General features: G+C 43.7%; 1 protein-coding gene across 2 annotated transcripts in view; it reads left to right on the top strand.

The window, feature by feature from the left end:
- Window positions 1-15257, top strand: part of RTN4IP1 (reticulon 4 interacting protein 1) — a 110083-nt gene that overhangs the window by 10659 nt on the left and 84167 nt on the right. The window contains exon 1 of one of the 2 annotated variants that reach the window (XM_080999974.1): window positions 6994-7086. The exons of the other annotated variant lie outside the window; for it this stretch is intronic. The gene's annotated coding sequence lies outside the window, so the exon portion shown is untranslated. Of the gene's footprint in view, window positions 1-6993; window positions 7087-15257 lie in introns of those variants that run through there. 2 annotated transcript variants of the gene reach the window in all.

Here is a 15257-nt window from a genome sequence, read left to right as displayed (position 1 = left end):
AAAAGCACTTCAATATATATGGAAATGAAAGCTATGGAATTATTATCTATAATTAATTTCCTTTTGTAATATGTCACTAAGTCAAGCCCTTTGCTCTGCTCCTATAAATTGCAGTTATCCACCATGCTAGGAATTAATGTAAAATATAGATCACTTAAACATCTGGCTGGAAAGATAGATTGTTCCAGATGGCTTCAAATTTAAAGTTAGTTCTGCCGTATTATCAGCAGAGCTTAGCTTAGTTGAAGGGGGGGGGGAGGTATTAGGAGACTGACAGTGGAATAAATATTATACGTGTCTTCACAGTTGTATGCCCCATCATGTTCAATAGTTCCACACAGTGGAGCCTACTCTGCTGGGGTTGGCAGTGGCTGGTAACATTTTGACTTGGCTGCAATTTTTAACCTTGCTGCTTTCATCCTAATAGGACTTATACAGCAGTTATTTAGGAAAGTGTGCAGTTACACAACTGCAGTATATCCACCCACTGTTTAAATAGAACTCATTCAAAGCGTCCCTTCTTCTGCATCATATAATTTTTCATGTTTTCCTACATTGAATTAGTTTTTAAATTGGGTGCCAATGGCACATCTTTCCAGATTTCAAACTGCACTAAAAGCTGTTTTGTTACAAGCCCATTCTGGGATATTTTAATTATTGACCTGTTATGTGAATAATTGATAGTGCACAAAGGTATCAGTGTAACAACTTTGGAAAGAGTTACACCTGTTTGCTCAGGACATGATGGGGTCAGGGCTTCTCTTGAGAATACATTGTTATGGTTGCCCCCCCTCTCCCCTCCTTGTCTTGAATACTGTTGGGGTTTGGGACTTTCTGACCAGCGTATTAGACAATTCCTGTCTTGAAACAAAGAAACACACACTTCTTCCTTTGCCACCCACATCAAACCAAACGCCAAGCACCATCAACATCAACCCAAAGGAGAGGCTGATCCGAATATTACAACTTCCTGCATGAAGATACAAAAACAAACCAACCAAGCATGGATAGCTTGTAATGTTTGGAGAATGAAACGGCTGTTTTCCAGCTTCTGGTTAATGTAATGGGTTGCTCTTATGCATATCAGCTTCTGATCAGTGAATTTGTAGCAGGCAAATCTTGCTTGCATTGCACTGAAGATCGAGCATACAGGCGTACTATTACAAGAAGATTAATCTTTGGAAACATGCAAGCAGTTTTATTTATGTACTGAAAATGGTGGGGAGAAATGTATATTCTTTCCAATGTAACCTCAATCTAATCTCAACCTCCTCTAATTGCATAGGAATATATCTGATCAGGAGAGACTGAGGGCCAGAGATAATGGAGTCACATCACCTGCTTTCTTTTAACTTTTGCAAATAACATGCAGAGGTGGAGGTAGTGATGCAACAAGGCAATTTTAGACCCTGGATGCAATGCCTGACATGGCTCCCCCTTTAGATGTATTCCTTTCTAGCTGATGCTGTCTTGTGTTATGAAGGATGTAATTACCATTTCTTTCAGTGCCATTTCATGCTACTACATTCCTGATGTGTTGGGAGCAAATGAACAAGCCGTTTGCTAACCCTGTTTTGTTTTTTAAAAAATGATATTCTGAGTATGTGCAGTTTGTCGTTTTAAACTCACTTAACTCATAGCACCATTGTGAGTACAGGAATAAAATGGAGTTTGCTTCTGCTACCCTGATGCTAAGTACATTTACTTTAGAATATGCAGCATGTTTGTTGTTGGAAGTAAAAATAATAAAATGAGCACCTGTAAACATGTGCATACCTGGCTGGTTCCCCTGTGGCGAGAGTTTTTAAAAATGAGTGGGAAAAAGATGCTGTAGTGATGAATGTCAGCCTCAGTGGGCCCTTGTATGACCAGGTCAGTCAATACACAGAATGTGGGGGGCTGCTTGCAGCTTTCCCAATAATCTGCCACTCTCTGGGTGCTCATCTGAAGAGGAGCCATGGTTTGGGACTCTGGACTTGGCCCTAAGGTCAAGGTGTAGCCCTAGCTAGGTGGAAGAGTAATCCAGGTCAGAAAAATGGTTGGGTGAGGGACAAATTTGCACACCTATTTCAACTTTTCATTGAGAAAATGGCACAGAGAAAAAAGAGCTAAACTGTTGGGGCACAGTCCTGATCTGAACTCTCCTCCACTGGCTGTTACTAGCAACACTTTTAAAGGACTGGAGGTGCATTCACACATCTCCCCTATCACCTTTGTTTGGGCCTTGAACAATACATGATCTAACTAGTTCAGGATGGAGAGTAAGCTGCACACATTTCAGCTGGAACAAACTGGGGGAAGGGAAAGAGAGGTGCAAGTTAACAGTTCATTATGCTAATGCTAGTTTCTAAGTGACCTTGATGAATTGTCACACAATGGAAAATAATCATTTAGGTTAATGCAGCAAAGGCCAGATTCAAGCCCAGTGCTTTGCCATGCATTTATTCTAGTCAGGGAGCTGCTTATGTTATAGCTTTTCTGTTTTGTATTTACAATCGTGTCTCTGTTGCCTGATATTGATCAGGTAATTGAACAAAGTTCATATCTTTTGCTTGGTGAGCAAGGAAAGTGTCAGGAATCTAAAAGCTGCTTGAAAGTTTGTACAGTGTACCAAAACTTTGTAGAGTGATTATGGCAGATTTTGCACTGAGGCACCTGGAGAGAGAGAGAGAGAGAGAGAGAGAGAGAGAGAGAGAGAGAGAGAGAGGTGGATCTCGCAGGAACTTTGGAATTGCTTCCAGTCAAACAGCAATGCTTCTTTAGTGCATTTATTTACATCTGTTGAATGCAAAAATGGTTCTCCCATGTTTGGTGTATTGTAAATGCATACGATGTACACATACACTGGGTTATTCTGGGCCATTGGGACTTTTGCGTGGTACATACAGTTGCTTTTTCAGTTCGGATAATCTCTGATGGGAACGACACATGTAGGAACATAGGAAGCTGCCTTACCCTGAGTCAGACTATTGGTCCATCTATATCACTTTTGTCTGCACTGACTGGCAGCAGCTCTCCAGGATTCCAAACTGGGTACATTGTACTCAACCAGAATTAAATGGTAATAAGAGAAAAAGTTGTGTGTTTATTGCAAGATCTACATAAAAGCGTCACAATCTAAGTGCTTGGTTTCAGTGAGTGTTCTGTTCTTTTCATATATTCTTAAGGATGGTAAGCTAAAACAGCAAAATATTTTTTTGTGACCAGTAGTATTGTGCTGTGCCTGTATCCATTCCCATATGTGAGCAGTGCAAATGCTATATGTCAGAGATGGGTGACCTCCAGATGTTGCTAGACTGCAACTCCTACCCTCTATGACCATTGATCATGTGGGCTGGTGCTGATGGAGCCAACCAGCATCCTGGTGGGCCACAAGTCCCCCATCTCTGAGGTAGACTGTGGTTGCTTCCAGATGACCTGTTTGTTGAGCATTCACTCCGCTTTAACTGTGGGTGAGGTTAGAGAACATTGTGTCAAGCCACACTTTCCCATCAGTTTCATAATGGCAAAAGGCCTTAATCCAGGCATGGCCAAACTCGGCCCTCCAAATGTTTTGGGACTACAATTCCCATCACCCCTGATCACTGGTCCTCTTAGCTAGGGATGATAGGAGTTGTAGTCCCAAAATATCTGGATGGCTGAGTTTGGCCATGCCTAAAATCTTGTCACATTCTTGCTTCCATGCAGACTTCTTAAGGTAGGTACCTGAGAAGGTAATAACATTAATTTTAAATAATTTTGCAGACGTGCATTATTTTTAAGCTAAATCTGTTTACGCTTTTACACCATATAAATGCTTCTCCCCTATTCCCAGATCAACTGCATTCCTTGGGCCGCTGCCAAGTACTAATAGGCAAAACAGAAACAGTTAACATACTTGGACTGAAAACTGCGATGCTCCCGGAGCTTCAGTAATATTCCAATTTCATTCCCCACCACCCAAAAAAACCGAGACTCATTTGAATGCTCCATTACTTCCAGAAAAAAATATGTGAAAGTCAACTCAAAGTTCAGTCACAGGTGCCTTTTGCAATCAAAACACAGAAGCAGCTGGACGTTTGTTTCCCTAATATTTTTAATGGCTGCTTTATAGTCATATGTTGCCTGACATTCAGATTGTGTACACATTACCATTCCAATGCGCTCCCATGCTGGTGTCTGAAACCGAATACATGTGGTGTTACCCACAATCCATAAGTATCCTGTAGCTTCTTGAGAAATACTTCTGTTGGATTTTCTTTCCCTTGAACCAGCTTCCATTGGATTCAGATATGTAAGCCGTGGTTTTGTTGAGGCGTGCATGTTTGAGACAGCCATTGCGCATGCACAGATGTCAGCTTCAGCAGGGGAAGGGGGGAACAAACCAGGTAATGACCGTAGAGTGAAGGCACCTCTGCCCCCTCTCTGTTGTGAACAGCAATGTTTATAGCCTCAGTTAGTGATGTAATGCTTTAGTTACAACTGCACATTGCATTAAATGTGGCTTTACAACCGGAACAAGAACATGGCATACCACTTGTAGTCAGACTGATTTTAGTCCTGTTAGGTGACTGTGTTCAGCAAACTATAAGGGCCTTTTTCACTTGAGTCAAAAAGTATTCTGCCATGGAGGTTGAGGAGCTGGTTAGACAGCTTTCCCTTAATCTATTCTACATATGTATTGATAATTCAACCCCAGGGAGTTATGAATAATCTGGAAAGGCACTTCTTCATAACAGGGGCCCATCAACAATAGTAAACAAGGCTGTTAATTTCCTGAGTTCCCTCCCAATTAATTCAGGAGGAGTGGGGCTGGCTATTCGAAGTGGCATCATAGTACTTTAAACATATAGTGTGAATGTAGACTAAGTAATACGGTACTCAGAGTAGATCCATTGAGATCCTTACATTACAAGTCAATTTATTTCATTGGGTCTACTCTAGGTATGACTTTGTAGGATATCACCCACAAAATTTATACTGTCGTATTTCCATTGGGATATTTCAAATGATTTGTGCCTATTACATCTTCTGTATATATTGTGAAAGGTACGTTTACTGTTTCTTCAAACACAGTTGCATAAGCATCATGCACACACATGTGGTCCAATCCTATGCAGACATAGGTGTGTCTGTTGATTTCAGTAGCTATTGTTCTCAACTCTGTGTAGAATTCAGATATCGGTGTATATTATCCATTTGTAACAGGTGAAGCAGCCCCAAGACTTTTGGTGAAACATCCCACCCATTTCTTGGAATTGGCAGTCCTGCCTGAAGATCACAAATAATTTCAGTCTGGTGATTGCTTGATTGCTGAGAATACTTAGTTTCACCTGCCTGTGAGCTGGCTTTGCAAAGCTTGTTATGTTCCTCATTCCTGTCAGGTGTTTTTCCAGTTTCACTTGGGAGGTCTTGGCAGAGTTATTGCCTCTTGCTTTTCCCTGGTTCCTGCAACTCAAGTGTGACAGGGGAAGGGAAGCCAGATTGGTTCACTCTTCCATGGGGGTGAGCTGTGGCAATAGCAACACCTGATAACAAATCTTTTAACTGGACCTGTAAAATAGAAGATTTTTGAATCTGAAACTTTGCCAACATAACTTAGGTAACTGTTTTGTCAAGCCATTCTAAACTTAACATGTTTTGCTACATACAGGTACAAAATAAGTGTATTTTGATAATGTTAGAAAAAGTACTATAACTACATTTGTATTCCATTCTTTATCCAAGCAGCTTAGTGTGAGATAACCTGCCTCATATAACCAACATACTTAAGTCTAATTAATGCATGAAGGGGTTAATACCATAGAGTAAGCTGTCCTGCCAAGCTTAGCTAAATCCACTTCCTCTCACCTTGGGAGGAACTAGGTTTGAGCTGGTTGTTCAACATGGCTCTCACCAGCCATCAAAGGCACTGGCCAGGGGCTGAGGCACTGTGGGCTCCTGGGTCTTTTTTTTTTTTGAAAGGGCTGTGCCCCCTCAATGTTCAGAGGGCCCCCTGCACATGGCGTCAGGATGTGATGTCATGTGTGGGCTCCCTCAATCCTCCAGAGAAGCTGGTGCCTTTGTTAGCAATTCTTGCTATACCAAAACTTTGGACACTGTAAGTCAGCTAAGTTTTACTGCCCATGCAACTTCTCTGAAACGCAGGAATCTGACCTTTGAAGAGTTTGTAAGTAAACCGTTTTTAACTTACCAAATTGTTGTATTTTCCTATGCTGGGGAAGAGGGAAACTTTGGAAAGAAACATTTTAAGGGAACGTTTTGGAACTCACTTTAAATGGCATATTTTAAATATCTAATAGCCTATGTTTCCATACTTTGTTGCATGTTTTGTGATTTTAAATCTCTGCTGGGGTTCTCTCACCAAAGAGTAATTCTCCATATTCCCCCATCCAATAATTCTGGAAATTATAGTTCACAGAGCTACAATCCCCAGCACCCTTAATAATTTTTTCCAGGATTCTTGGGGGGAGGCATATGTTTTCCATGTACTTCAGATGTATGGTGTGTACACAGTCCTAATGAGCTTCATGGGTGAACACTATGCAACTTCAAAACGCATTGCTATAAATTTGTGAGTTTGGACAGGAGAGGGTTAATGGAGTCAGATGGGCTGCTGGAGAGACTTCCTTAATAGTCAGCATTAAAATTGCCAGGTGCCCCTTTTGTTAGGGGAATTACAGGTAAAAGGTCCGCACAGGCTAGAAAACACCTGGAGACACCTCTGGATAGTGAGGGCCATTTTGACACAAACAAAAAAGCCTCCCCCCTTCCGCCAACCAGACTCCCAGCTGATGTTATCCACGTCTCCGTGTGTGCCTCTAAAGCATGGGTAGGCAAGCTAAGGCCCGGGGGCCAGATCCGGCCCAATCACCTTCTAAATCTGGCCCATGGACGGTCCGGGAATCGGCATGTTTTTACATGAGTAGAATGTGTGCTTTTATTTAAAATGCATCTCTGGGTTATTTGTGGGGCATAGGAATTCATTCATTTTTATTTTATTTTTCAAAATAGTCTGGCCCCCCACAAGGTCTGAGGGACAGTGGACCGGCCCCCTGCTGAAAAAGTTTGCTGACCTCTGCTCTAAAGGGAAGCCAAGGAAACAAGGTGAGAGTTGTGGGGGAGAGAGAGTAACAGGAAGGGACAGAAGGTTTACTTTTAGCTCTGGAAAATGGCTTTAAGGGGCCCACCTATATCTGAAGATCTGATATGAATCAAGGGATTCTGCTCTTGGAGTTCATAAACCAGTGATGAGGAAACTGGCCCTCCAAAGCTTGTGAAACTTCACCTCCCATCAGCTCCAGCCAGCATGGAAGTTTTAGTCCCACAACATCCAGAGGGACATAGGTTTCCCCATCACTGCTTTAAGCTGTTTGCCTTACCCTATGATCAACACAGAATCATAGAATCTTAGAGTTGGAAGGGACCCAAGGGCCACCTATTACCTCCTGCAATGAAGGAATTTCTATATTTAGGATTACAAAACTCAGTAAGTCTCCTGTGAGTTTGAAAAGAAACCAAGCGTGGGGCCCCTGGAAGTTCCTCCCACTCATAGAAACAGGGCGAGTGTACAAAATAAACATGATGGTGTGGGGAGCTATAAGGCTAAGCTGTGAATCGGGAAGGTCATGGTTCAGGAGGCATCCTTCCCGCTGCCTGCCATGACGTCACTAGCAAGGCAAACAAACTTAGAAAAGAAGTGGAGTGGTTTTGGGAAGCTCGCTCACCATGATCTTGTCAATCAAGCATGCCTAATGCACATCTTGAATGGTTCCGTTCTGTCTGGAGCATGTTGCCCAGGCATTCCGGTATTTTCTCCTTTACAGTCAGTTCCCCGCCCCTTTCTGTAGGCTCCGGTACACGCTCACAGCTGCACTGCTTTTCATGGTATTTTCAGGGCATCTGAGGGTTTTAAGAATCTGGCTGCATTCAGCAGCTTCTGATGCTGTTGTTGGCAGAGCTGAGAAAGCTCGGTCTTTTCCAAGTGCTTTGTTGCACGTTTAGGCAAACCAGTATCTCTCATCCGCAAGCCTTCTCCTGCTTCCCCAGTATGGGAATAAATACTGTATTTCTTTGCAGGTGTATTGCACCACTGTGGAAACTTCTCTGCTAAGTATTATCATGATAGCTTGAGATGAGATCAGACTGCTGATCTTTTTGAAGCGTCTTTAAAATCCAAGCTGTTGGACTGAGCATAATTGCAAATTTGACTGTCAGTAGAGGAATATTGTGAATTTGTTCCCGGAACAGTTGTCAGTGTTGTACTAGATGCATTTCCTTATCCTGGGTGAAGCAAAAGATGTTCATTCGACAGACAAAGACGGTTATGTCCAGAGAGGGGGGTGTAATTTGCTAGCATTCCAAGCAGACCTGAGTAATGTCAAAGGCATCTCATTAAACCGGATCTCAGAGGCAGGTTTGGCATCTCATTTCCATTCTTTTGGGTAAAATATTCTGCTCCAGGATCAAAAGATGTGCTTGTTTCTCTAACATGTCTGTCTTTGGACAGTTGAGGTATAAGAGCTTATGAAAAGAGGCTTATTGAGCCTCTTAAGCATGAAAAACCTGTTCACACTCCCAGGAAAGGAGAGTCTCCCTTGAGCAACAGTCTGCTGTAAACTGCTCTGGTGGCTGCCATTCAAAAAGGAAAAATGGGCTTCTACAACCCATCCCAGGTCAAAGCTGCTTGTGACGTTGACTTCTAATGGCTCAGATTTTATCTTAGAATAAGCAAAATGAAGCAATAGAGGCGAGTGTTTCAGGAAAACGAAATAAACATCATAAACTCAAGTGCTTACCTGGACTGGTGTTTTATGGGTTTTTGGAACTGTGGTGGACAGTTGTTTTATCTTCCATATTTAAAAACTGCTTTTCCTCCAGGGAAGCATGCAAAGAGGTTGTGATCACCCTGTTGTCTTAACAGGTTCATGGGCAAGGAATTGGTAGTGGATTGTGCCCAGACTTTTGAAACCGCTTAGGTAACAGTCATGATAAAAGAATACTCTGGTAATGTAATATAAGGTGTAATAGTACAGCCCCTTAAGCAACAGAGTGAGCATACAGGGGCCCGTGTGGTGTAGTGGTTAGAGTGTCATACTAGCACCTGGGAGACCAGGGTTCTGTTCCCGACTCGATCATGAAGCTCACTGGGTGACCTTGGGCCAGTTGCTGCCTCTCAGCCTGGACCTACCTCAAAGGGTTGTTGAGGATAAAGTGGAGTGAAGAGAACTAAGTATGCTACCTTGAGCTCCTTGGAGAAAAGGTGGAATGTAAATGTAAAAAACAAACTAATTAAGTAAATGAATAACAGCTGCATTATATGGTCAGTTATCTAAGAGAATTAAGAACAGAAAACCCAAGGGCCTTAGTGCATATTTTGTGCAAATATTTGAAATTTGGCCTTGGTGCCATTAAAAAAAATCAGCTTGAAAAAATTTTAAAGAAATTAAACTATAGGTGTGGCCAGTCCTACTATTAGGTAGAGTGAAGTTGCTATATCAGGTAGGAGATTTGGGAGGACATGAGGTGCTGGAGGACATAGCTATGGGTGCTACATGCTCTGCTCTGTGCCCCCTGCAGCCCTCAGGTCCAGTGGAGGAGTTCTGTTCTGTCACCAGTGTTGTAATAAGATCCCACTGTCAATCTAATCCCCAGACATGGGAACCCAAGTGGCTGCTCTGCAAAGGATCACTGGCATCCACCCACAATGTAATGTTCCTTGGTAAAATGCAACACTCCAGCCATCATTTCCTGTCTGTCTCGTTAGCCTCCCAATATCAGCCTAGGAAACTCCTTCTCTAACTCCATTATTCTCATAATACAAGTAGCAATGGGGAAGATTGGGGGGGGGGGGGTCAGCAGTTCTCAGCATTGGGACCGGTAGGGTGGAAAGCAGGGAGGCCAACAGTAGCTGGAGCCGGAGACAATGAGGGGGGAAGCCAGGTAATTTAGTTTTGTCCCCATCTTGCCTGCTGAGTTCTACAAGAGCAACACTGAGGCTAAGAAGGAGAAAGCTGACAACCAGATACAGTAAATAAGCCAGTGGGGGCTGGCAGAGGTGAGGCAGAGGTTGGTGGGACCATGGGAGAGCATTTAACACCTTGGTGTCTCATTCTCATCCTCACATTCCACTGAAATGTCAGTGGAGCCTGGTGGAACCTAGACCTTGTGGGGCACCTGGGAAGTCCCGCTGCCGACACCGAGGCAGTTTCAGTCCTCTGCTCACTTCTCAATTACCGTATTTTTCGCTCTATAGGATGCACCCGACCATAGGACACACCTTGTTTTAGAGGGGGAGAACAAGAAAAAAAATTCTCCCCCTCTCTGCTCAGCGCCCCTTCAGCGAAGCGGCAGGAGAAACGGAGCCCCTTCCATTTCTCCTCCCGCTTGGCTGAAGGGGCACTGCGCAGCTTTCCCTCTCTGCTGAAGCTAGGAGAGTCTTGCTCTCCCGGCTTCAGCAAAAGGAACCTGAAGCCTTCGGAGCGCAGCAGGACCTCCCGCTGTGTTCCGGAGGCTTCAGGCGGCTATCCCTGAAGCCTGGAGAGCGAGAGGGGTCGGTGCGCTTCGGAGGCTTCGTGTTGCTATCGCTGAAGCCAGGGAGCCTGCATTCGCTCCATAGGACGCACACACATTTCCCCTTAATTTTTGGAGGGGAAAAAGTGCATCCTATAGAGCGAAAAATACGGTAAGTGCATAGCACTGTGTTTGTAGCACCACTTATGGCATACCTTGTTCAGTGGTGCTCTCTCAAGTCTGTAAAATAACAAAGGAAAACTGCCAACTACTATGAGATTGGTTTGTAATAAAGATTCCTTCTGAACATAGCAATTACTATTATTTATTTAGATTGCATTCTATTTATTGACTAATAGAGACTGTCCAGTCTGATACCTGTACATAGATTTAAGAAGTCTGCAAGCACACAGGAGCTTACCTAGGAGTTGGTTAGGTTGGCCTCCACCAAGGGCACAGGCCTCGGGGTGGGCAAAAATCATGCCTCTCCACACCGATACATCTCCTTGCCAACGGTGCAAGGGACGGGGAGGGGGCGGCGCTGGTACAGCTCCTTGCCAAGGGCGCCCAGGTACGCTTCTGTAAGCACACAATGAAGTACATGTGGTACCCATGAGTAAACAGTCAAGGGCCAGTTTGAGCTGGACTATGTGCTGCTATGGTTCTTGGAAATGTTGTTTTTAAGAGAACTGGAACTTAACTAAAATTGTCCAGCTGGTTAACTTTGAGGAAACAGTTTCTGAAGCCTTAATAGTAGATAAGATGTGGGAGATCAGTGAATTGATCTTGTGACATTCTCTTAAAAAACAAACCAACCAGGTGTGTTTTCATGTGTGTGTGTGTGTGTGTTCTGGAAAACAAGTTCAGGACTTTAACTTTCCCCCCATTTACCATTTCACCAACCTAAATCAAGTCCCTAAGTTCTTGGGGAAATATCACCTCATTACTAAAATTATGTTGGTGGCTCGTTTTAGAATGTTGTTAGCTATTCACTGAAACTCCCTCCCACCACTCTAGCCCAGAGCTTTCCCAACTGTGCGTTGTGACACAATAGTGTGTTGGCTGCAATGTGTAGGTGTGTCACGCAGACACTCCCCGTGCTCCTGCTTGCTTTGCTATGTAACTGCAGTTCAACAGAAGCAGACATTTCTATGTTTGAAAGTCAAGACAATTATTTCCACTCTCCAGCAAACAGAAAATAAAAAATAGTTGCCCCTGACAAAGGGCCCCAGTATTGCTTCATGAATGGCTTCCTACTGTGTGTTGATGAAGTCCTTTCTTGTTCTGGTTTGATAATAATTAAGTCCTACCTGGCTGGCCACTGTAGGAGAGAGTGTATGGGACAGCAAGGCAAAGTACGTCCTTTTATTTTCCTTAATTATATTTTTATTTCCATTCATAGAAAAACAGGATATACAACAGTAATACCAGGAAGAACAGGCAGGCAGGCAGGAAGAAGGCAGTAAGGAAGTGTGTGACCCATGCAGTTTCTTTCAGGTCAAGGTTGGAATATGTTCTCCTGCTCTACGCATCCCGTACTTTGTTTATGGCTAAATATTATTATTATTATAATCCATCAGATTTCACTAAGCACTAAGTGTTCCTACAAATGGCAATCCATTAATGGAATTTCTAAGGTCAAACGAGCAAGGGTGGAGCTTTTTAAAAAAGTAGTATTCAACAGTTTCGCTCAGAGTAGACCCATTGAAATTAATAGACCTACCTTGGTAAAGCCCTTAATTTCAGTGTGTCTGAGTAAAACTAAGTTGCATACCACCCAGTATCTATAGTTTAATGATAGTCATACCTCGGGTTACAGCCGCTTCAGGTTGCGTTTTTTTTGGGTTGCAGACCGCCGAAACCCGGAAGTACCGGAACGGGTTACTTCCAGGTTTCGGCGGTCGTGCATGCGCAGAAGCACTAAATCACGCTTTGCGCATGCGCAGAAGCACCGAATCGCAACCCGCACATTTGCAGATGCGGGTTGCGAACACTCTGGGTTGCGAATGTGCATCCCGCACGGATCATGTTTGCAAACCGAGCATCCACTGTACTTTGCTTTTCTTTTTAAATTAAAAAAAATGATGAGAAACTTAAGCTGTAACTGGAAGCAGAATATAAACGGGAGAGAGAAAGAGGGGCTTTATATAAAAGGTTGCTGGGAGGTAGATCTCTGGGTGATTTGAAAGGAATAATTAGGGAAGGGGGTCGACAACCAGGAGTGGATTTTTTTGTGGAAGGACGATTCACACCCCGGCCAGCACCTCTTTAATCTTCTACCCTCGGGCAGGAAATATAGAAGTATAATCAGTCGTACCAACAGGCTAAAAAACAGTTTCTATCCGTGGGCTGTTAGGCTGCTGAATGGAAAATAATATAGTGCAACTGACTTTTGGGGTTGGTGACTTGTGCGACAAGCACACAGAGTGCAATGGGATTGAGTGTTTGTGTGTGGGGGAGGGAAGGTTGTACATAAAAGTATTATGATGATGATGATGAACTTGAATCTGGAATCAGTCCCAAATCCTGGGCTGCACATGTGCTCAGAGGCACCATGTTTCTCAGTTCTGAGTGTATGCTTGCCTACCTGATCCCAGTGGTGGACCTTGGGTCTCAAATTTCACCAGTGCCCTTTGCGATGCCAAAATTCCATGCCCCCCGCCTCTCTTGCTCCTTTCTGAATCATAGTTGCAGTGTCCCCTGTGGCATCCTTGAGTCTTCATAACCACTGTGACAGAACTGGTTGGTTGCGCTCCCCTAAATCCACCTCTGCTGATCCATTCTATGATTCTTTCTCACCTGGCTCTTGTTGATGGATCTCAGGAGTAGTAGATATTACAGGTCTGAAATCTGTCCACCCCCGTTTTATATCCCTTTCTCCTCATGCCATTCCCCTCCCTCATGACTGAAAGTGCCTCTATCAAGCTTCTTTTACTCTAAGACACAGATGGGGAAACTGTGGTCCTTAAGGTGTTGCTGGCTCTCATCTGCCACCTGGTCCAGCCAGCATCGCCAATAGGACATGAATGATTGGAGTTGTAGTCCAGCAGCATCTAGAGAACCATCAGTCCCTTGGCCTTGGCCCTGGGGTAAATGTGTGGGTACCTTTTGAAGCACGGCTGGTTGCTTGGTAAAAGAGTGGCAATTGTTTTGATCCCTATCCAAGGTTTCCCAGAGATTTGTCTTCTCAATTAACATTTTCTAGCAGCCACTATCTTCTCAATGACATATTTAGCTGGGGGGGGGGGGGGAGAGAGAGAGATTTGTCAAAGGCTGCTAAGCAACTATGGAACCTCTGTGACAAAAGGTAGCACACCAGGGGCTAAGTGCAAACATTAAGCAAGGCCAACTCTGTTCAAGTGTTCCTAAAGGGCTTCCATCCAGCTGAATGCACTAGGACGGGTCAGCAAACTTTTTCAGCAGGGGGCCAGTCCACTGTCCCTCAGACCTTGTGGGGGGCCAGACTATATTTTTTTTTGCGGGGGAAATGAACAAATTCCTATGCCCCACAAATAAACCAGAGATGCATATTAAATAAAATGACACATTCTACTCATGTAAAAACACGCTGATTCCTGGACCGTCCTCAGGCCAGATTTAGAAGGTGATTGGGCTGGATCCGGCCCCCAGGCCTGTTTGCCTACCCATGCACTAGGAGATAAGAGAGAACTGTAGATCTGTGGTCGGATCATTCTTACTAACTTCTCTGTTCATGGCCTATTTATCCATCTCTTCTAAGCCCTCTAAATAAATGCTAAACGGCAGCAGGGGCAGTACATGGAAATAAAAAACATTGGTATGTTTGGGGTTTGGTAACTGGTGCTGCTGTAAGTAGAACAACTGTGCTACTTTGGTGGTTGTGGAGTGTAGGCTGATGAGTATTAATTCAGAGACCAGCAATGTGCAACTTTGTATTGCTACTAGCCATGATAGCTATGCTTTGCCTCGAGTCGGCAGCAGTATGCTTCTGAATACCAGTTGCTGGAAACCACAGGAGGGGTGACGGCTTGGGTCCTGCTTGCAGGCCCCCCCCCCCCCGGCATCCAGGTGGCCAATGTGAGAACAGGAGGCTGGATTAAGTGGGTTATTGTCTGTGGTCAGGGCTGTGGACAAGGACTTGGGCTCTTTATTCATGCACAGAGTCTACTTCACACCTATAAATTAAAGGGGGGGGGAGGGAGAGGAAAACACAAATGCTTACATGGAAGAGGCCATGAGAATTGTTTTCAAAATACTATATGAAAATAAAAGGCTCTAAATTGTTTGGCTACCTGCCAGGCTGTCTTGGCAACTGAAAATTATATTGCCGAGAACCTAGCAAAGAATCACTATGCCAGAATAACAACAAAACAGATTGTCTGGGTCATTATGAAAGTAAGCAAAAGAGCCCCACTACATTATTGTAATGTTAATTTATCCAGAAATGGTTAACAACATTGGCCTGTGCCATGATGAGAAATAGTGTTTGAAGGGCAATCTCCCCCATGCTTTTGTAAAACGAAATTGAAATATGTAGAGTATTTCATTAGCACATCTACTCTGAAAAGTGCTGGGCTGCATGGAAATGTGACATTTGCTTAATAAGTTTGCTCAGTGAAACCCACAGGTGACGATTTAATGAACTGTGGGAGAATGGCAGAAAAGGGGAATTCTGCACACCTCTGTGAGATAAGCTTGTAGATTGCTATGGTTACAGATGTCTAAATCTCCATTCCCTGACAGCAGCATATCCGTTTACAGCAGCCAGAGCCATTTTTCTTCCTGTT

This window comes from Podarcis pityusensis (assembly GCF_964106645.2).
Source record: "Podarcis pityusensis genome assembly, chromosome: 3".
Lineage (NCBI taxonomy): Eukaryota > Metazoa > Chordata > Lepidosauria > Squamata > Lacertidae > Podarcis > Podarcis pityusensis.
Note: the sequence above shows the minus strand (reverse complement) of the source record. Positions and strands in the feature narration are given on the sequence as shown.